The following is a 22,954-nucleotide window of genomic DNA, read 5'->3' on the forward strand; positions in this document are numbered from 1 at the left end:
AGACTCGATCGCCTCCGTTTGGTTTCTCGCACTACATGGTGTTTGAGAAGACGGATGACCGAGACATAGTCTTTCAGAAGCGCTAGCACCTTACGATGGATAGACCGTTACACATACTTTCCCCTACATCTGCTAGTCTACCCTGTAAGAGTTCGCACGACTTAATCAACTATGCTAGAGCCCATAATAGCTTGTGGCTGCACACAAAAGTTTCTAGTATGAAAAATCTCATGATCCCTTTGAGCCTGGGTGGCGGTCCATAAAAAAACAGGCAATCCTGGTCTACCCAGGTGCCTAGACAGGCAATCCTGGAATACCCAGATACCTCAATCCACCCAGATGTGTGTTTAAGTTGCCACCTTAAGTAAACCATTAATTAACAAACTCACATCTGTCATGAATACTCTCAAAACCCAATCCACGTCTACGAGCATAGCATGGCACTATAAGCATAACATAATAGTAACTCCCAAGTTTTGAATGCAGGGCAATAGGTTCCTACCTCATCAACTACTTCCCAATACCCACATGTTATCAATCCTACTCATGCAATGTTTGAGGGTGAAACTAATGCATAAAAACTGGGTATGAAAGGGGATATGATCAAAGTGTGAACTTGCCTGCAATGTTGATGAAGATGATTTACACTCAAAACTCTTGATAGTTCTACTCATCACACTCCGGTCAATCTATCGTAAGCAAGCAATAGTAACCACACATAAGCAATCACTTAAAGTATCAGAAAGATCGAAGAAGACAATTCGAAAAACATCAAAACCAAGTAAATAACTCTTGCAACATAAAACAATTTCTAACAGTATCAAAATTATATAAATTTGGCCTTATCAGAAAGTTTAGGTCAAGAGCTTCGATTTGCAAAAAGAATCAACTCAAACGGAGCTACGAAACTCAAGTTATGATCAAACGAAGTTTGAATTCAAATCTGATCTAATTTAAATTTTAAACTTTTCAAAAACATGTTTGAGTTGGATTACTGGATAGAGGAGATCATAACGAAGAAGTGGGCGTTGGTTTCGTTGGATTTGGACAAACGAGTAAAAAGTTATGGATATTTGAAAAATCAGGGCCAAGCTGTTTTACAGAAGAAAAAATAGCTACGGGCTAGGGTCTAATGTATAAATACATAGACTAACTGATAATCTAATTATTTTATCATATTAGTCTAAAAATAATAAACTACGGAGGTATAAGAAGAAGAAAAAACAAAGAAAGATACCTTTATAAGGCAGAGAAAAGATGACTTTGAAGAGAAGAGAAAATTTCTAGAAGTCGCACCGGAGAGGAGAAATATATTTTTCTTAAATGAATCTAGTCAAACCAAAATATTGATTTAACCCGAATCGGATGATTTTTGGAGGCTCTGTGGGTATATATTTATTGATGAAAAAGAGGATTAGGGATCAAAGACTAGACAATGTGGGACTAAACAAAGAAGAAAAGAGGCGGATGGGCCTAAAGGCCTTCGGCCGGCCGCGCGCACGCTGCGGTGCAGTTTTTTTTTTACAAAATTTGGCCTAAGAGAACAAAAAAGAAAATGCTGGCTGGGCCTGGCCTATTTAAGAGAAAAAAACAATGGGGCGCCAAAAGCTACTATACTGCGCATGTAGGCGATAAATAAATATGGGCTGCACGTACAGTTTTTTTAAAATATAAATAGAAGGAAAACCGAATAACAAAATAAAATAAAAAATTTATATAGGCATATTATATTTCACAATTTTCAGAAAAAGATTTTCTATGACATGAACATTTTTCTAGCATTAAATAAAATACACACAAATTCTAATAATTCCAACAGTGCTCCTGCTCTAATAAGATCCAACAAAATCATTTTAAAAATACCAAAATGAAATCAAATTTATTTATCTCCAATTTTCTGTTGTAGGAAATCATGTTACCCATGTATTTTATTTTTTGAGAAAAATGATTTGAATAAAATCCAAATAACTCCAAATTGAAAAAAAAATAATTCCAAAAGACTTTGAATTTGATCCTTTGAAACTCCCAACTCATATTTCATATAATTTGAAGAAGTCATTTTATCTCCTCTCGTGAAAATCATTGAGTTGCATAAAGTTTCAGAATTGGAAATATTTTCCAAATGAAATTCAAATATTTTCAACACCCCTTGTCATTTAAATAAATGGAAGAAGTCATGTCATCTTCTCTCTAGGGTTTTGTATTTGAAAAGAATTTGAATTCACGAAGATCATAAATGCAAAATGAAAGTTTGGGAAAGTCCTTTTATTCCCTCTCATTTAACTTTCAAAAAGGTTTCGAATTTCACTCAATTTCACACAGTCAATCAAACAATCAATCAAATATATCTATTTATTATAACATTCCAAAATTTAGAATTTTGGGATGTTACAGCATAGCAACGAGAGAGGAGAGTGTTGTCTACGTACCCTCGTAGATCGAAAGCGGAAGCGTTAGCACAACGCGGTTGATGTAGTCGTACGTCTTCACGGCCCGACTGATCAAGCACCGAAATTATGGCACCTCCGAGTTCTAGCACACGTTCAGCTCGATGACGATCCCCGGACTCCGATCCAGCAGAATGTCGGGGAAGAGTTCCGTCAGCATGACTGTGTGGTGACGATCTTGATGTTCTACTGTTGCAGGGCTTCACCTAAGCACCACTACAATATTATCGAGGACTATGGTGGAGGGGGGCACCGCACACGGCTAAGAGATCAATGATCAACTATTGTCTCTCTGGGGTGCCCCTGCCCCCGTATATAAAGGAGTGGAGGAGGGGGCCGGCCAAGGAGGGTGGCGCGCCCAAGGGGGGGAGTCCAACTCCCACCGGGAGTAGGACTCCCCTTTTTCCTATTAGGAGTAGGAAAGGGAAGGAAGAGGAAGGAGGGAGGAAGGAAAGGGGGCCGGCCCCCCTCCCAATTCGGATTGGGCTTGGGGGGGCATGCCCCTCCCTTGCTCCTTTCCCCTCCTTTCCACTAAGGCCCAATAAGGCCCATATACCTCCCGGGGGGGTTCTGATAACCTCCCGGTGATCCGGTATTGTCCCAATCTTACCCGGAACCTTTCCGGTGTCCAAATATAGTCGTCCAATATATCGATCTTTATGTCTTGACCATTTCGAGACTCCTCGTCAAGTCCGTGATCACGTTCGGGACTCCGAACAACCTTCGGTACATCAAAATATATAAACTCATAATGAAACTGTCATCGTAACGTTAAGCGTGCGGACCCTACGGGTTCGAGAACAATGTAGACATGACCGAGACACGTCTCTGGTCAATAACCAATAGCGGAACCTGGATGCTCATATTGGCTCCTACATATTCTACGAAGATCTTTATCGGTCAGACCGCATAACAACATACGTTGTTCCCTTTGTCATCGGTATGTTACTTGCCCGAGATTCGATCGTCGGTATCTCAATACCTAGTTCAATCTCGTTACTGGCAAGTCTCTTTACTCGTTCCGTAATACATCATCTTGCAACTAACTTATTAGTTGCATTGCTTGCAAGGCTTAAGTGATGTGTATTACCGAGAGGGCCCAGAGATACCTCTCCGACAATCGGAGCGACAAATCCTAATCTCGAAATATGCCAACCCAACATGTACCTTTGGAGACACTGTAGAGCACCTTTATAATTACCCAGTTACGTTGTGACGTTTGGTAGCACACAAAGTGTTCCTCCGGTAAATGGGAGTTGCATAATCTCATAGTCATAGGAACATGTATAAGTTATGAAGAAAGCAATAGCAACAAACTAAATGATCAAGTGCTAAGCTAATGGAATGGGTCAAGTCAATCACATCATTCTCCTAATGATGTGATCCCGTTAATCAAATGACAACTCATGTCTATGGCTAGGAAACATAACCATCTTCGATCAACGAGCTAGTCAAGTAGAGGCATACTAGTGACACTCTGTTCGTCTATGTATTCACACATGTATTATGTTTCCGGTTAATACAATTCTAGCATGAATAATAGACATTTATCATGAAATAAGGAAATAAATAATAACTTTATTATTGCCTCTAGGGCATATTTCCTTCATTAAGGTGTTATTCTAATATGAACTCTAGGGCTGTTTGTGACACTTATAGGAATAGCCCAACGGATTGATTAGAAAGAATAACTTTGAGGCGGTTTCGTACCCTACCATAATCTCTTTGTTTGTTCTCCGCTATTAGTGACTTTGGAGTGACTCTTTGTTGCATGTTGAGGGATAGTTATGTGATCCAATTATGTTATTATTGTTGAGAGAACTTGCACTAGTGAAAGTATGAACCCTAGGCCTTGTTTCCTAGCATTGCAATACCATTTGTGCTCACTTTTATCATTAGTTACCTTGCTGTTTTTATATTTTCAGATTACAAAAACATATATCTACCATCCATATTGCACTTGTATCACCATCTCTTCGCCGAACTAGTGCACCTATACAATTTACCATTGTATTGGGTGTGTTGGGGACACAAGAGACTCTCTGTTATTTGGTTGCAGGGTTGTTTGAGAGAGACCATCTTCATCCTACACCTCCCGCGGATTGATAAACCTTTGGTCATCCACTTGAGAGAAATTTTCTACTGTCCTACAAACCTCTGCACTTGGAGGCCCAACAACGTCTACAAGAAGAAGGTTGTGTAGTAGACATCACAGCTCAAGATGCAGATAGAAGGAAAGAATCATTGAGTGGAGCTAAAACAAATAGGCATTATAAGATGGCAAGAAGTTTTCTCAGCAATGAAATTGGTGGCGCCGTTTCATTTCAATCGGTGACTCCGAGATAGCAGAGCCACTGAAGGTGCGCATCGGTGAGACCGAGTTAGTCTGTTTCGGTAGAACCGATGAACTGTGTCCAAGTAGAACTTGTGTTTCGGTTTGCCCGATAGTCTTGGATTGGTGGAACCGAGTTCAACGTAGAGGAATGATTTTGTCAACCTAGCTCACTTGCAAATGAAATTTCACAAAGATTTTCAAGGAATTTGGTAGAATTTGCAATGAATTGACTTGAAGATACAAAACAGAAAAGAAATGAAAGAAAGAGAATCTACATGGAGTTTTTGTTTTGTTTTAGAAGGGAAACACAATAGAAGAATAAATGCAAAGGAAATGCAATGAACAAAAAGAACACTAGAGAACTTCATCTAGAGGTGGTCGGCGACATAGTCACCTATGTTAGAGTATATTGACTTAGGAGTCACGTGAGATCACTTGATCATAGGTCATACTCATTGTTAAGCTTAAAATGGGGTTAACATTTTTCATTTTAGCGTCTTGGTGTATTCTTATCTTGTTCGGCTGCTTTAGCTCATGACTTAGAGCAAAGCTTCTCTAATATGGAATCACATACCTTTGATTGTGGAACTTGATCATGTAGTTGAGCTTGTGGTGGATTTCCAATGTTGATGTTGTCCATCAAGAGCTCGAGACATCCTTTGGATTTTGAAGCTCATCTTCCTACATGGGTTAGTTTTGCAAGGAATAGCACTTGTGTATCCAAATTGACAAGAGTGAAATTCATCATATAGATATTGTCCAAGGATATGTTGAATAAGTTCATGCTTCCTTGATTTCAACAACCAAAGCATAGATACTTGGTGATGTAGAAATTGTTCAAGATGTGAGTGATTTGCAATCTCATAGATTTAGGCTCATCCAAGTACCTACAAGGGTTAGATAACATGCAAGGGTGCAAATGTATCCAAGATAAATGATCATCATCATAATAGAAATATCAAGTATTAGTCATATAGGCTCATGCCTTCCATGTATTCATATGGAATCTCTATTCCAAATTTGAGGCATCAATGATGTTCAATTCACCTCTCAATCGACAAAATATCTTTTCATCAAGCAGTTTATTAAAGATATCTACTAATTTCTTGTTGGTACGAACATGCTTAAGATTGATATCTCCTTTGGTAACATCATCCCGAATGAAATGTTGACGAACTTCAATATGCTTAGTTTGAGAATGTTGCACAGGATTGTGTGCAATCTTAATAGCACTCTCATTGTTGCAAAGCAATGGAACATGTTTCACATGTATCCCATAATCTTTAAGAGTTTGGGTCATCCAAAGTAATTGAGTACAACATGATCCCGCGACAATGTATTCCGCTTCGGCAGTGGATAAGGATACCGAGTTTTGTTTCTTGAAGGACCAAGAGACAAGGGGTCTACCAAAAAATTGACATATACCCGAAGTGGACTTTCTATCAACCTTGTCACTGGCATAGTCTGAGTCGGAATAGCCAACAAGATCAAATGATAACCTCTTAGGGTACCAAATGCCAAAATTTGGCATATGAATCAAATATCTCACTTTTCAGAGCCCTAAGATGACATTCTTTAGGAGCAGCCTGATATCGTGCACACATGCACACACTTAGCATAATATCGAGACGGGAAGCACAAATATATAATAATGAACCAATCATAGATCAATAAACCTTTTGGTCAACCGGGTTGCCACCCTTTGTCAAGTCAAGATGTCCACTAGTAGGCATGGGTGTTTTCATACCTTTGCTTTCTTGCATGTCAAACTTCTTTAAAGTATCCTTGGTATACTTTGTTTGTGAGACAAAGCTACCTTCCTTAGTTTGCTTGATTTGCAAACCAAGGAAATATTTGAGTTCACTCACCATAGACATCTCAAACTTCTCTGACATTAACCTTCCAAACTTTTCACTAAAATGAGGGTTAGTAGAACCAAATATGATATCATCCACATAAATTTGGCACACAAATAATTCTCCATTAACCCTTTTAGTAAAAAGATTAGAATCAATTTTCCCAATTTCAAAGCATTTTTCAATAAGAAACTTAGTCAAGCATTTGTACCAAGCTCTAGGGGATTGTTTAAGACCATAAAGAGCTTTGTGAAGTTTGTAGACATGATTAGGTTTCTTTGGATTAACAAAGTAGGGAGGTTGTTTAACATAAAATTCCTCCTCAATTTCACCATTTAGAAAAGCACTTTTAATGTCCATTTGGTATAAGGTGATACCATGGTGATTGGCATAAGCAAGTAAAATATGAATGGACTCAAGTCTAGCAACGGGGGCATATGTCTCACCATAGTCCATACCTTCGACTTGAGTGTAGCCTTGTGCAACGAGACGGGCCTTGTTGTGTACAATTTGTCCATCCTCATCTTGCTCATTCCGAAACAACCACTTGGTTCCAATGACATTTTGATCATCGTTGGGCTTTTGAACCAATGTCCATACTTGATTCCTCTTGAAGTTGTGTAGCTCTTCGTGCATAGCATTTATCCAATCCAGATCCTCGAGGGCTTTTTCTACCTTCATAGGTTCAATACTAGAAATGAATGAGTATTGTTCACAAAAGTTAGCCAAACGAGTTTTAGAGCGAGTGATTCTCCTAGTTTTGATGTCATCAAAGATTTGTTCAATGGGATGATCCTTTGAGACTCCCCGTCTAACTCGTGAGCTTTTGCTTGGGTTGTGGTGGAACGTCCTCATCATGATCTTCTTCTTCATTCTTGTTGTCGTTGTTGTTCACTTGTGGAGGTGGAGAAGGAGGTCGAGGTGGGTCATCTTGCTGTACTTCATCATTCCCTTCGTCTTGACATGTTCCACCTATGGATGCCTCCATGTCAACTTCTGATTCACCTTGATGTGAAGTTGAGGCTTCCACTTGAATGGACGAAGTACTTTCCTTCACCTCCATTGGGCGAATTTTGCCAATAGACAAATCTTGAATTGCTTCCGAGGGATCTTTGTCTCCTACATCAATTGGCAATTGCTCTACTTGTGAGCCGTTAGATTCATCAAACTTCACATCTACCGTCTCTTCAACCTTTCGGGTGAAGTTGTTGTAGACATGGTAAGTGTGAGAGTTTGAGCCGTAATCGAGTAGAAAACCTTCATGAGATTTAGGAGCAAATTTCGAATGACGATGCTTATCAAGAATGTAGCACTTTGATCCAAATACTCGGAAGTATCTAACTTGGGGTTTGTTACCGGTGAGTAGCTCGTATGTTGTTTTGCCGAGAAGCTTGTGAAGATATAGTCGATTTGTAGCATGACAAGTTGTCTCAACCGCTTCTGCCCAAAAGTGTCTTGGCGTCTTGTATTCATCAAGCATCGTTCTCGCCATCTGAATAAGTGTCTGGTTCTTCCTCTCAACAACTCCATTTTGTTGAGGTGTGTGCGTAGCTGAGAACTCATGTGAAATCCCTTCTTCATCAAGAAAGGTATCCACATTGGCGTTCTTGAACTTCATTACATTATCACTTCGAACCTTCTTGATTCAGTTCAAATTAATTTTGGTCCTCCTTCTTGAAGATCTTTTGGACCTGTGATTTGTCATCAAGAAAGAACACCCATGTAAATCTGGAAAAATCATCAACAATGACCAAACCGAAAGAGTTGCCACCAAGGCTTTTATAAGCATTGGGACCAAAGAGATCCATGTGAAGTAGCTCAAGTGGTCTTCTCATGATCATGATGTTCTTCATAGGATGACTTCCTCCAACTTGTTTTCCTGCTTGACAAGCACTACAAAGTCTATCCTTGTCAAATATAACATCTTTAACACCAAGAATATGATCACCTTTAATCAGCTTATCAAGATTTCGCATGCCAACATGACCTAACCTTCTATGCCATAACCATCCTTTAAAAAATTAGCAATTAAACAAGTACGAGGTTGGGCTCTCTTAGTGAAATCTATAATGTATAGATCACCTCTTTGAATGTCGGTAAAGACCATATTATGATTATCTCTACGAAACACTTGGCAATCTACTTTGGTAAACAAGACATTTAAACCAAACTCGGGTAGTCTAGATACGGAAAGAAGATTGTAACCAAGAGATTCAACGAGCATAACATTTGAATAGAGCTATCATTGGATATGGCCACCTTACCAAGGCCAAGTACCTTACCCTTGGAGTTTTCTCCAAAAGTCACATACTTGCGTGGACCATCATTTTTTGCAAGCTCACGGAACATGTCTTTATCTCTGGTCATGTGATCGGTACATCCACTATCAAGAATCCACTCTTTTCCTCCGAATATGTAATTTCCAAGATTCGCCATGAGACTAAGATTCCTCATAGTCTCCTCAAAGTCAATATCACTTTCTTCGTCTTCATCATAATAGCCATGCTCAATATCATCATCACTGTCGTGCATGTAGTCATCACCTAGGTCAAGTGATTTGTTAGATTTATGACCATGACAATGTTCAAGTTTATGAATTCTAATTGTATCCGAGATGATGCTACTAATGATTCCAACATCACCCTTTGCACGCATAAGATCACAGAGCTCAAATAGGCATTCATCAAACTTGTGCTCACTAGGCTTCATCTTATGAAAAGCAATGGATTTTTGAAGAATTTCACTCAGACTTTTCAAAGAGTAATTTGGAAAGAGTTCCTCAGGATAATTCCATATAGTACATGTGCATTCAAAGGTTGGCAAGCAAACAAGCACATTCCCATGTCAAGATGCTCATCGGGGCTAGGATGCAAAGGATCAATGGGAGGCATATAAGGGCTAAGAATATGCTTGTTCAAATTATATTCATTTAAAATCTAAAGCATCTCATTTTTCCAAGAACCATAAAACTCCAAATCAAGAATTGGCACTCTATGTCTAAGACTCCCGAACATAGACTCGTCCATCTTCCTCCAATGGAAATTCAACCAAAGCAATGGAGACCAATGCTCTGATACCAATTGAAAGGATCGGGAAGAGGGTCTAGAGGGGGTGATTAGACCCTTAACAAGGAAAAGTGGCAGTTTTTTATTTCTTCAAGTTAAGGTTGAGTTTAGCACATGTTAAGGCACACACAATACATTTTACACAATCATATCAAGAGTACGAGCAACGGAATGAGTAAAGCATGCAAGTGCAAGAATGTAAAGGGATGGGATTGGAGTGTGCAAATGCAAAGGAGACACGGAGAATTTTTCGTGTGGTTCTGATAGGTGGTGCTATCGTACGTCCATATTGATGGAGACTTCAACCCATGAAGAGTAACGGTTGTGCGAGTCTACGGAGGGCTCCACCCTTGAAGGGTCCGCGAAGAAGCAATCTTGTCTATCCCATCATGGCCATCGCCCACGAAGGACTTGCCTCACTCGGGTAGATCTTCACGAAGTAGGCGATCTCCTTGCCCTTACAAACTTCTTGGTTCAACTCCACATCACGACGGAGACTCCCAAGTGACACCTAACCAATCTAGGAGACACCACTCTCCAAAAGGTAATAGACGGTGTGTTGACGATTAACTCCTTGCTCTTGTACTTCAAATGATAGTCTCCCCAACACTCGACTTTATCTCATAGATTTGGCTATTTTGGAAGAATGATTTGAGTGGAAAGCCACTTGGGGAAGGCCAGAAATCAAGGTTCAAATGGTAGGAATGGAATCTCTTGATCTCAACACATGAGTAGGTGGTTCTCTCTCAGAAAATGATCGGTCGAAGTGTAGGCACATTCTGATGGCTCTCCTCATTGAGAAGAAGCGGGTGGAGCCGTGGAGGGGTATATATAGCCTCCACACAAAATCTAACCGTTACACACTTTTGACCCATCTCGGTGGCACCAAATAGAAAACTCGATGGCATCGATCTGTACAAAAATATGAACATTAGGAATCTCGGTGGGACCGACAGGAACAGGTCAGCGGGACTGACTTAGGGCTTAGGGCAAACTTCATCTTGGTGGCATCGATTGCATCATCTCGGTGAGACTGAAGTGAATGCAATGAGCAACAGAGAATTAGTAAAGCCAACTCGGTGGAACCGATTGCAACATCTCGGTGAGACCAAAGTGAATGCAACAAGTCAAAGAGCGCTGACAATGCCATCTTGGTGAGACCGATATCCATATCAGTGTGACCGAATCATTAGGGTTTTAGAAGTGGCTGTGTCAAGATGAACTCGGTGGCTCCAGATGGGAAATATCGGTGGGGCTAAGTTGGTAGTTAGGTTTTGGACATGTTTGGATAGAAAAAGTGACTGAGGATTTTGGAGCAATATCACTGAGCACTTTGAGCAAGTAGACCATTAAGCAACACCTCATCCCCTTTTAATAGTATTGACTTTTCTATGGACTCAATGTGATCTTGGATCACTTAAACAAAAATGTAGAGTCTTGAGCTTTTGCCAATCCTTGTTCTTAGCATTTTGAAGGGGTTCCACATCCTCTTGTCCTTGCCACTCCCCTGTTAAACTTAATTAAAATATACTAGATAAAGCTATTAGTGCAACAAGAGATATGTTGACATTAATTATGAAAATCACCCAGGGAGAACTTGTGCTTTCATTTCCCCACATTAGGGGTGTGAACATGGGCATATCATGTGTTTGGGTGATCTGTGTCCAAGACTATTTGGTCCTGTGACATAATGTCCCCTCGATTACAAATTCCACATACTCCACCTCATACTGTTTTTTGTATCGACTAAGCATCGCTCAACAATTTTTTTTAAATACAAAGTGAACATTTTCAGTGCAAGTGAACATTCTCTAAATAGACAATGGGCATTTTCTAAGTATATGACGAGCTTCTTTTCAAATACATGATGTTTAAAAAAAATATAAATGTGTTTTTATAAAATGTTCACACACTTTATTAAAAGCATGTAATTAAAAATTTGTTCACATTCTGTACATGCAAATTTTCTTTTCTTTAAAGAACCGACAAGGAAACCCGAGCAAACCGAGAGACAATCATTAAGACCGAACGGTCTCCATGTAGAAAGCTCGTTCGACATTATTTGGCTAACGCACATGGGCGAGTGTATTGGGATGGGCCGCTTTGTGATTCGTCGAGCTCTCCCTTGAGCCCTCTTCTTTCTTGTGTTTTTTCTCTGGTTTTCCAGTCGCATTCCTCCAAAATAACTCTAGTTGTTGGATCATTTTTACAGATAGGACAATGCTCGTGCGTTGTAATGGGATAAAACTATTCTACTATGTTAACTTGTGATTTACTTGTCCATGTTTATCTGATTGTGTAAATAAATGTTTAGCAAATCTTGCCCGTGATTTACCTTATATTTTGATTAGAAGATTGATAAGTATAAGTTAAAGTGAAATTGATTTAGAAGGTAACTAAAGTAAGGTGATTGATTATCAACCGGAAAGACTGGACGAAAGGATGGTGGGAGGAAAATGGAACATAAAACCTTACATTGAGATTAAAAGAACTGCCACGGTAAAAAAATTGCAAGAACAATGCAAAATGTTAACGAATTTATAAATACAGACTACTCAGGATTTTCAAAAATCATGAATTGAATAAAAGTGGATGCATCATTAAAAATGTTCATATAGTTCAAAAATGCACTTTAAAAAATGTTTATGTTGTGTTTAAAAAGATGTTCACCGTGTATAAAGAAATATTTAACATGTAATCCACAAAATGTCCACTCTGCATTAAAAATACTCACCATGTTTAAAATAATATTCACCATGTCGTTTTAAAATTGATAGTGTTTTCTGAAAAGTTCCATGGTGTATGAAGAAAATGATCATGAATTTTGAAAATATCCATAAGATTTAAAAAGTCACAAATTTTAAAATAAATGTTCAAAAATTATGAAAAATACCCATGAAATGTTCGAAGAAAAAGCTGAAAGTAAAAACCAAAAATATATAGAAGTTAAAACTTCAGGAAATCTAGTGAATAGCTAAAAAATATGAGAAAAATGAATAAACCTTGGAACACAACGGAACTATTCACAAGTCGCTCCCCGTGGTGGGTCGGCCAACTACACTGGGCTTGTGCGTTTGCCCTTTAATTTGATGCGGCAAGCATCGAATAGGGAATTCAGAAATACATCACTTGGTTGGGAAGGAATTGTGATGCAGGCCCCACTCTCAGATTTACTGGTTCTTTTTCTTTGCTTCTTTTTTGGACAAAAAGAAAAAACCTGTGAAAAACTAGAAGAAAGCTCAAGGACCCCACACAAAAGCATCAAATCCATCTACAGTTGTGTGAGAGCGAAAACAAAAAATCTGGGCAGCCATTGGGAAAACCAAAGGAGGAACCCGACTCAAAACATGAAAATCGGCAGCCAGCGTGCCGGAGCGACATAAGTGGGCCGAGCCCATCAAAATCGAAAGTAAGGTGCGTGTATAGGAGCAATTAGGAGAGCACCTCTCCTCGCTTGCGCAAAGGCTGTATCTCGCTTATAGCGAGTCCGATGAAAGACTCGCCTGAAGGGTCTATAGTAACAGGACGCCCCATTAGCGCATATATTAAAAAAATAGAGAAAAAAAAGGGGACCCATGGGATTTGATCCAGAGATCGTTAGATTGTAGCGTAGAGCAGCCAGCCATTCGGCCATCTTCCAGTTCGTCTTATGTTGGTAGGTTGTGACCTAGTAGAAGAGAAACAGTCGGTCTTCCACTGTTTTTAAGTCTATTTTTTTGTCTTTCTTGTCTCTTAACCAGTTTTTCTTCGTTTCATTCTCCGTTATTATTACTTTTTCCCTTTCTTTCTCCTTTATTTTTATTTGTTTATTTTTCTTTTTTACTAGTTTTTTCTTTTTTTCTTCATTTCCTTCAGTTTTGTTTCTTTTCTTTTCTTGTTTTTCATTGTTTTTCTTTTGTTTTCTCGGGTTTTCATTGTTTATCTATACATATTTTTGGTATATATTTAATATATTTTTCTAATATACATGTTTAATAATTTTCAAATACAAGATTAACATTTATTGAATAAATGGTCAATATTTATATATACATATTTAGCATTTTCAAATGCTTGATTAACAGTTTTCATATAATAGATTAAAATTTTTTCTATACACTTACAAGGTCAACATTTCCTCTATACACATTTTACATTTATTTTCAATTCTTTGATTAACTTTTTTAAATACAAGTTTAACATATTCTACATACATACTCAACATTTTTTCTATACACATATAATACTCTTTTTTTCATATCCTTGATTAATTTTTTTCAAATACTACATTAATATTTTTTTGAATGCATGGTCAACAATTTTCCTATACACATTTACCATATTTTTCAAATGCTAGATTAACATTTTTCAAATACAAGTTTTAGTATTTTATCAATACATGGTGACCATTCATTTCTATGCACATTAAACATTTTTTTAATACATGGTCAATATTTTTCTATACATATTTAACATTTTGAAATGCTTGATAATATTGTTCAAATACTTGTTTAACATTTTCTTTCTAAATTCATGGATTAAAATAATTTAAATACATGATCAACTTTTTTGACACAAATTATATATTTTTTGTGTACATTTTTCGTATACGTGAGAACCATTTTCTCTATGTACATTAAAAAAATCATATGCTTGGTTAATATATTTTTATGTAAAGCTTTTTTTGTAAAGAAATGAAAGAAAAAAGGAAAGCGAAAACATGAAAAAAAAAACGAGGCAGTGGCCTCCACGCACTTGCCCGGCCTATACACTTGTGAGACAACAACGCGCTTCAGCGAATCGGAAGGTTGCCTAGCTAGAAGCGAGGTATAGTCGCGCCCCATCACTTAAGACGATTGAATGTCTCGCTGAAGTAGTCTACAATAATCGGGCCGGCCCACTCGCATAGTTAATAAAGAAAAATGAGAGGAGTAGCTAGTTAGAAGGTTGCCTCGCTATAAGCGAGGTATAGCCGCGCCCAATTGCTTAACGCGGTGACTATATGTCGCATTAAGTGAGAGATAGTATGCCTCGCTGAAGGGTCTACATTAATCGGGCCGGGCCGGTCGTGCATAGTTCGCATAGTTAATAAAGAAAAAGGAGAGGAGAAAGTGAGTGCAGCACATGGGATTTCAAGAGAGGTCCTATTGGACGCTCGCGAGCGGCAAACAGAAGAGCCTTCGCTGAAGAGCGCGTAAAACGGGCCGGCCCATTTGCAGGCGCTGAATGTAAAAACTCACGAGAATTAAGCAGGGGCGCAGAATGTAAAAACTTACAAGAATTTTAGCAGGGGCCTGGACTCGAACTCCCCCGCCGGCACGCCACAAACTACAGTTGTAAACGGTCAAGCTAGCCACTCTGCTTAGCCAAAACATAGCGCAAATGCTTAACTAATAGCAAACGAGGCGGACCCCTTGCATGAACAAATTTCTTCAAAAACGTGAATTTCTTTTCAAAATTTGAAAAACTTCTAAAACACGAACAATTTTGAAAAAGTTGAAACATGAACAATTTTTTTATATAGTCTGAACAAAATTTTTAATGTACATTGAACATTTATGTAATATACGCCGAACAATTTGTAAGAACACATTGAACAATCTCTTAATATACGACGAACAAGTTTTGAAAATACACAATGAACATTTTGTAGTATACATTGAATAATCTCTTAATATGATGAACAAGTTTTCAAAATACACAATGAACATTTTGTAGTATACGTTGAACATTCTCTTAATATACGATGAACAAGTTTTCAAAATACACAATGAACATTTTGTAGTATATGTTGAACAATCTCTTAATATACGATGAACAAGTTTAAAATGTAAGATGAACAATTTCTTAATATACAACGAACATTTTTTTTAATACGCGGAGGACCTTTTATATACTACAAAATGAAAAACAGAGAAAAGAAACATCAAAAAAGAAAAGAAAAGAAATAAGCAGAGAAAAAGAAAAATGAAATAAAAATAGAATAAAACCTGGTTAAAAAAGGAAAAACTGTTTCAAGGAACCTTCTAGAAGGTTCCCTAAACAGGCCATGAACGTTTCAGAAGGTTCCCAAAACCGGAACCTTTCTCCAAAGATACCACAACGAAGAAACAGGGGGAGCAACTAGTTAACGAGCGCTTCTTCGGGAGCCTCGCAACAATCAGCGCCACTTGGCGCGCTCTCAGCCATTCGCCACGTATCGTGCTCTGGACGCTCCCTCCGAATTTTTTTTATATATTTTTCCGCATGCGTTTTTGGCTTTTTGGACGGTTTTTTTCCAGGGTTTTTCGATGTTTTGGTTTTCCCCCGGTCTTCATTAGCTTTTCGATAAAAAAACCGAAAAAAAAAATTCAAGAAAAAAACGCGTTTTCTTTTTCCTTTCTTTCGCGAAAGTCACGGTTTTTTTTCCGCGAGAGGCACGGTTGTGCTTTAGCGAGAGTCACGGCCGTGCCTTTCGGAAGCGGGGGGAAAATGCGTTTTCTGTTTTTTTTCTTTCGCGGGAGTCACGGTTTTGCTTCCGCGAGAGGCACGGTTGTTCTTTCGCGAGAGTCAAGGCTGTGCCTCTCGGAAAGGGAAAAACAAAACGCGTTTTTGTTTTTCGCGAGAGTCATGATTTTGCTTCCGCGAGAGACACGGTTGTGCTTTCGGGAGAGTCACGGCCATTCCTCTCAGAAAGGGAAAAAATACGTGTTTTCTATTTTTTTTCTTTCGCCAGAGTCACGATCTTGCTTCCGTGAGAGGCACGGTTGTGCTTTCACGAGAGTCACAGCCGTGCCTCTCGAAATCGGAAAAAAATATGTTTTTTGTTTTTTTCCTTTCACGAGAGTCACGGTTTTGCTTCCACGAGTGGCACGGGTGTGATATCGTGAGAGGTACGGGTGTGCCTCTTTCAAAAAAGGAAAAAACCGTGCTCCCGGTTCGATTTTTTCGTCAGTTTTTTTCGTGAAAAAAAGTTCATCAAAATCTATCAACATGAGATCTAATTTTGAAGATCTCGACGCGAGGAATCCAATGGTGAAAACGATTCGAGATTTGAACGCACGGTTTAAAAGATAAAACATTTGAATAAACGAATCAACGAAAAAGGAAAAATTTTCATGTGGCGACAAGTGACGCGCTGCATATGCGCCACTTTGTCGCGACCTGAAAAAGTGAAGTGTTCTTTGCAATGAGTACTTCTTAATTAGTGATTTCAAGAAACAGGAGGGAAGCGAATGCTGGGCCGGCCCGAGTGGGAGCGACAGGTTGTTCGCTCTGAGCGAAGCTGCAAAGATTCGACGCTAACGAGCGTCATATACGAATCACCGGATTTCAAGCCTGACCTCTTGGTTGACTGCAAGCGTGGCTAGCTATTGGTCTTTCCTTGAATTCGTGATGGACTAGTAGAGCGGGTCTACTGAAGTCAAAATGAGTTCGTTTCTCCACTATTTCTTCTTCATTTTTTTGGTTTTATTTCTTTTTTCGTTTTCTTTTGTTTCTTTTCATTTTTATTATTTTGTTTATTTCATTCTTTTTGCATTTGTTTCTTCATTTTTTTCTTTTGTTTCTTTTTTGTTTACATTTTTTGTTTTCTTTGTTCCTCTTGGTTTTTATTCTGCATTTTTTCTAGATGTGAACAATTTTTTCTAAAACATGTTTAAAATTTTCTTAATAGAATTTTTTAATACATGGTCAATATTTTTTCTATACATAATTTTATTGTTTAAAGTTTAAAATGCTTGATTAACATTTTTTAAATACCAGATTAATATTTTTCTAATACATGATGAACATTTTATCTATAGACATTTAACATTTTCACATGTTTGATTAATGCAATATTACATTGGAACACGTGGTCAATATTTTTTGTAAACACATTTTTTTCAAACGCTTGAATAATTTTTTTGTATAATTGATACAAAAATTCCATCATTTTTCTAATACGTGGTTAACAATTTCTCTGTACATATTTAACATTTTTCAAAATGCTTAGTTAAGATTTTTCAAATACTTGTTCACTATTTTTGAAAAGCTTGATTACCATTTTTCTATACATGATAAAAAAGAATTCATCATTTTTTAATACATGGTCAACATTTTTTTCTATACACATTTAGCATTTTCCAAATTCTTGATTAGCATTTTCAAACACTTGTTCAACATTGTTTCATATTCTTGATTAACATTTTAAAATACATTATCAAATTGTTTCATACACATTTCATTTTTTGTATACATTTTTCATATATATGATGAACATTTTTTCTATACACATTTAACATTTTTCAAATGTTTGTTCAATATTTTTTAACTGATTTATGTAGAGTGATTTTTGTAATATATTTTAAGAATATTTGGAATGTATTTTTTAAAAAGGAAAGCAAAAAAGAAAAACTAAAATAATGAGGTTGTTGTTCCGGTGCGCCTGGGCCAGGCCAACTCGCGCCATCCTCTAGTTGAATGCCAAATGTAGGGGCGCCCATCGCTGAAAAACAACAGGATAAACGCAACAACGAGGCACAAATATGATTTCCCTTCGCTGCGTGGTTGATCGGTTCGATTGCTTACATTAGCCTGGTGATTGCTGAACAGGTAGGCAAAGCCTTAGGCAGTAGCAGCCGACGCATATGTTGTTGTCAAGGAAAAAAAGACAATGCCTCGTTGACGGTTGATCGCTTTGCAGCCCTGCTCCTTTCTAGATCGACGTGCGGAGCGGTGCTGTACATCACACCCCCTGATCAGGTCGCTAGGTGGGCTGATCGTTCGTGCCGGACGAGACTTATCTGTGCCCCGCGCGTGCGTTCATCCATGTTCCCACGTACATGGCTTGATTTGATTGAAACAAAATAATGTCTAGATCCACCCTATTAAAATTAGAGGATGATTAGATTAGGAAAAAAAGCAACCGTAAAATAAAATAGAAACACAGATGGAAGCATGGATATAAAGCAGGCAAGCCAGATCCGTTTGTGCCCGTCTATACATGCACATCAACGGCTTGCGCCCTATACCACACGGTCACACGGACCATGCCGGCCTCGTCGTTTTTTATGGGTGGCCTCATCGTTAATTATATATGACAACAAAGAGGCTAGGATTAAGGTTAGTATGTCCTTAAGATAATCTCAAGCCAGGGTCAATCTGTCCTAATTAAGGTGAGCGAACTGTTGGATCCTTATGAAGGAACATGGGATGAAGAGCTGATAAGATCTATTTTTAATCCAGTTGATATTCAAAGGATACTGCAGATTCCAATTAATACTAGCTCTTTTGAGGACTTTATTGCATGGCACCCTGAACGTAATGGCATCTTCACTGTTCGATCAGCTTATAAAGTTCAGTGGAATCAATCTTTCAGGGCACATGCAAATAGATCAGGGATTCCAGCATGCTCTGAAACTCCGGAGATTTGGAGGAAACTTTGGAAACTTACGATCCGAACAGAAGATGGTATAATTCCCCTAAAATCGATTCTAGTTAATCGACATGTTGAAAGTGAAGATGGGTGCCCAATATGCCATGGAGCCGCTGAAGATATTAAACATCTTCTGTTCGGTTGTACTCATGCGAAGGAACTATGGAGAAACTTGGGGATAATAGAAATTGTTGAACAAGCTATGGTGGGGCAGCGATCAGGGTCGGTGGTCTTGGAAAATCTACTGCTGATGGATGATCGACCACTCCGCTCTTAAGCCGGGCTTGGACGTCAAACAGGTGATAGCTGTGGGGGGAGGGGGTGGTACCTATGGTGAATTCGTCGTGAGTTGACACATAATGGTACACCTCCTCTATCCCCCAGATGGTCAATGTCCGTAATGGCAATCGCAAACAATTTTCAGGAGGCAAAGCAAAAACCATGAGATAACCATATACAGAGATGGCTGAAACCTGATCCGAAGTTTGTTAAGGTGAATGTTGATGCAGCATATTTTGAGAACGAGAGGGCGGGGGCAGCCCAATGTAAATTTTTACCCCATGCTGTTGATGTGGTTTCCTCTGAAGCTCAAGCGATGAGGGATGGACTTGTGCTGGCAAATTCCTCAGGGTTCCCTAGAGTGGAAGCTGAATCAGACTCGACAACGGTGATTGATCAGTGCTCAGGCCAAAACAGATGGTGGGATGTGGCAGCTGTGATCTTCGCAGAGTGCGTGGAAGTGGCATCGCTGATTGGGAAGGTTAGTTTTAGGCATTGTGGTCGTGAAACAAATCAAGTAGCTCATGTGCTAGCAACTTATTCTTATTGTAATAAGCTTAGTAGGAGTTGGGTTAACGATCCTCCAGATTGTGTTATTCCCAAACTCTTGGATGATGTAATTCCGGTTTAATCTTTAATAAACCTAGCCATGATGGCCTTCCCTCAAAAAAAAGGTTAGTATGTCCTTTCTGAAAGCCCTCCTAAAATGTCCTTTCAGAAAAAGTAAATCTTGTATTTTGATGATCTACCGATGCTTACTATTTACAACTAATAATATTCCATTTGATCACTTACAACTTCTTAGCGTTAGTATTAGATATAATTTTAATATTGTACCGAATAACATATTCTTGAAGTTCTGTATTACTTCCTTGGTTATATGATTTTTCTTCTCTTAAATTAAGAGCCTCATTTTACATTTCGGTGCGAGAACCCAAATTTCTAGAGATGGCTCTGGAACTAAGGAATAACCTAATGCTATTGTGTAACATTTCTTGCGGGAGCAACTAATTAACAAGCGCTTCTTCGGGAGCCTCACAACGACCAGCGTCACTTGGCATGCTTTCAGCCGTCCGTCACGTGTCGCGCTCTGGACGCACACTCCGGATTTTGTTTTTTTATCTTTCCGAACGCGTTTTTGGCTTTCTAAACGGGGTTTTTGTCAGGTTTTTTCAACGTTTCGGTTTTCCACAGATCTTCCTTAGCTTTTGGTACAAAAAAATTATTTTTTTACGCGAAAAAACGCGTTTCCTTTTTCTTCTTCTTCCGCGAGAGTCATGGTTTTGCTTCCGCGAGAGGCACGATTTTGCTTTCGCGAGAGTCACGGCTGTGCCTCTTGGAAACAAAAAAAATGTGTTTTCTGGGTTTTTTTCGCAAGAGTCACGGTCGTGCCTCTCGGAAACAAAAAAACGTGTTTTCTATTTTTTTCCTTCCGCGAGAGGCACGATTTTGCTTCCGCGAGAGGCACAGTTGTGCTTTCGTGAGAGTCACGGTCGTGCCTCTCGGAAACGAAAAAAAACGTGTTTTTTTTTCCTTCCGCGAGAGGCATGGCTTTGCTCCCGCGAGAGTCACGGTTGTGCTTTCGCAAGAGGCACGGCCGTGCCTCCTCGGAAAAGGAAAAAGCACGTTTTCTTTCTTTTTTTTCCTTCTGCGAGAGGCACGATTGTGATTTCGCGAGAGGCACAGGCGTGCCTCTTTCAGAAAGGCAAAACACCCGTGCTCCCGGTTCGGTTTTTTCGTTCTGTTTTTTTCGTGAAAAGAAGTTCGTCAAAACCTATCAACATGGGATCTAGTTTTGAAGATCTCGACGCAAGGAATACAACGCTGACACATTCGTGTTTTAGACGCACGGTTTAAGAGCTAAAACGTTTTGAATAAACATATCTACAAAAAGGGAAAACTCCTAGGTTGCGACAAGTGGCGCACATGCAACGCGCCACTTGTCACGACCTGAGAAGGTGGAAGTGATCTTTGCAACGAGTATTGCTCAACTAGTGATTTCGGTTTCTTGCTGGATCACACCTCGATCTAAACTCGATTGTGTTATTCAAACAAAGATGAACTAACATAATGAATCATAGATGAATTCTTTGCTAATATCACCATATTGCACAGAGCAATCTAGTGGGGTTAAATGCGGTGGTGATGTCAATTGCGCACGACCTAGGGTTGGCGACCAGCGACAGTTGTCGCCATCTTCTTCTCTGGATCTTCTGATGTATATAGACACACACACCTGGCCTAGACCTGTTCTGTTGAGGAACGCAGTAATTTCAAAAAAATTCCTACGCACACGCAAAATCATAGTGATGCATAGCAATGAGAGGGGAGAGTGTTGTCTACGTACCCTCGTAGACCGTAAGCGGAAGCGTTATGACAACGCGGTTAATACAGTCGTACGTCTTCATGATCGACCGATCCTAGTACCGAAAGTACGTCACCTGCGTGATCTGCACACGTTCGGCTCGGTGACGTCCCACGAACTCACGATCCAGCAGAGTGTCGAGGGAGAGCTTTGTCAGCACGACGGCGTGATCACAGTGATGATGATGTTATCGGAACAGGGCTTTGTCTAAGCACCGCTACGATATGACCGAGGTGGATTATGGTGGAGGGGGGCACTGGACACGGCTGGAAACTATCAACTTGTGTGTTCTAGGGTGCCCCCTGCCCCCGTATATAAAGGAGCAAGGGGGAAGGCCGGCCGGCCTTAGGGCATGCCAAGGAGAGAGGGAGGAGTCCTCCTCCTAGTAGGAGTAGGACTCCCCCTTTCCTAGTCCAACTAGGAAGAAGGAGGGGGAAGGAAAGAGAGGGAGAGAGGGAGGGAAAGAGGGGGCGCCGCCCCCTCCTTGTCCAATTCGGACTCCCAGGGGGGGCAACCCTATGGCCCCTCCTCTCTCTCTCACAAGGCCCATGTTGGCCCATTAGTTCCCCCGGGGGTTTCGATAACCCCCCGGCACTCCGATAATTGTCTCGTGACCCACGGAACTCATTCGGTATCCGAATATAGTCATCCAATATATCAAACTTTATGTCTCGACCATTTCGAGACTCCTCGTCATGTCCGTGATCACATCTAGGACTCCGAACTACCTTAGGTACATCAAAACACATAAACTCATAATACCGATCGCCACCGAACATTAAGCATGCGGACCCTACGGGTTCCAGAACTATGTAGACATGACCGAGACACGTCTCCGGTCAATAACCAATAGCGGAACCTGGATGTTTGATACGTCTCCAATGTATCTGTAATTTATGAAGTATTCATACTATTATATTATCAACCTTGGATGTTTTATATGCATTTATATGCTATTTTATATGGTTTTTGGGACTAACCTATTAACCTAGAGCCCAGTGCCATTTTCTGTTTTTTCCTTGTTTTAGAGTATCGCAGAAAAGGAAAACCAAACGGAGTCCAATTGACTGAAACTTGATGGAGCTTATTTTTGGACTAGAAGAAGGCCAAGGAGTAAAAGAGTTGGGCCAGAAGAGTCCCGGGCTGCCCACGAGGGTGGGAGGCGCGACCACCCCCTGGGCGCGCCCCCTACCTCGTGGACAGCCCAGAGACCCCCCCTGACTTGTTCTCG

Source organism: Triticum dicoccoides, chromosome 3A (assembly GCF_002162155.2).
Source record: "Triticum dicoccoides isolate Atlit2015 ecotype Zavitan chromosome 3A, WEW_v2.0, whole genome shotgun sequence".
NCBI classification, from domain to species: Eukaryota; Viridiplantae; Streptophyta; class Magnoliopsida; order Poales; family Poaceae; genus Triticum; species Triticum dicoccoides.